Raw genomic sequence first — 1,049 nt, 5'->3', positions numbered from 1 at the left:
GATTATGCAGACTGAATGTTATGACTGCTCACATTATGATTAGCACACGTTGACCATAGTGGAATATGTATCATTTTCCCTTGCTGGTAGTATTGACAAAAACTGCTCAAACATTAATCGCGTTCACTCTCATGCAAATCGCACTGGTTCCTCTGCTACTGATTCGGCACAGCTGAGCCCACGCACATGTACATAATTCAGGATCACTGTCATGTAAGCAGTGCTTACTAAGCACACTGCTTTTACGTTAATCAGTTACAGTTGCAATATCAAATGCAGTGGTTTATAGAAATACTATACTATTATTAACAAAAATGAACACGAAGAGGAATACGAGCGAAAATGCTCCGTATTGCACTAAGGTCCAGTACGCTGTGCTCAATATACAACTGGACCGAAGAATCTCTTCAGTAACGTTATGCGATCGAGTACTTCATTGAGGTTGAGTAGTGGCAAAGATCAGCGTGCTCCAGGATATTGTTGCTAAGCAGCTAGTTGAATATTTTCAATGTTACTAGCGACTGTGAGCTGCAGCTTAGATAATGATGCGATGTGGATAGCTCGGCTCTCTTGATTCTAGCCGGCCAAACACTACCGCATCCGATGGACCCGTCGAATACAAAAGCTGTGTTATTGGGCTCTGTTTGGTAGAGCTACAGAATAATGTTTTCAAGCAACGGCTTAAACCACATCGACAGGCGACTCTGAGAAGCAGAATCTCTCTTGTAAAAATGTCCGTTAGATATTCGTCCCTCTGTTGGCTGCTGTTACCCACGACTAACACTATACTTTTTTTTCACTATGATCTCTAATGTGATCCAGAAAGATGCTTACGTCTCAATTCTCATGACTCGGATTTGCAGATGTCGAATCTTTACCGGATAGCAGAGCTATTGCAGTAGAGGACACTATTCTGTTCTACACACGGGTCACTACCATCATCTAACTTCGGAGAAAAATCCCGCGTAGTGGCCTGTATAAAAACTCCAGTATCATCGTTATAACCGCGTTATGCGTGGTGAAACCAGCATTTCCAAAGCTGCACACTA

This window comes from Phytophthora parasitica (genome assembly GCF_000247585.1).
Source record: "Phytophthora parasitica INRA-310 unplaced genomic scaffold supercont2.54, whole genome shotgun sequence".
NCBI classification, from domain to species: domain Eukaryota; phylum Oomycota; class Peronosporomycetes; order Peronosporales; family Peronosporaceae; genus Phytophthora; species Phytophthora nicotianae.
The sequence above is the reverse complement of the archived record's forward strand: the minus strand, read 5'-3'. Positions refer to the sequence as shown.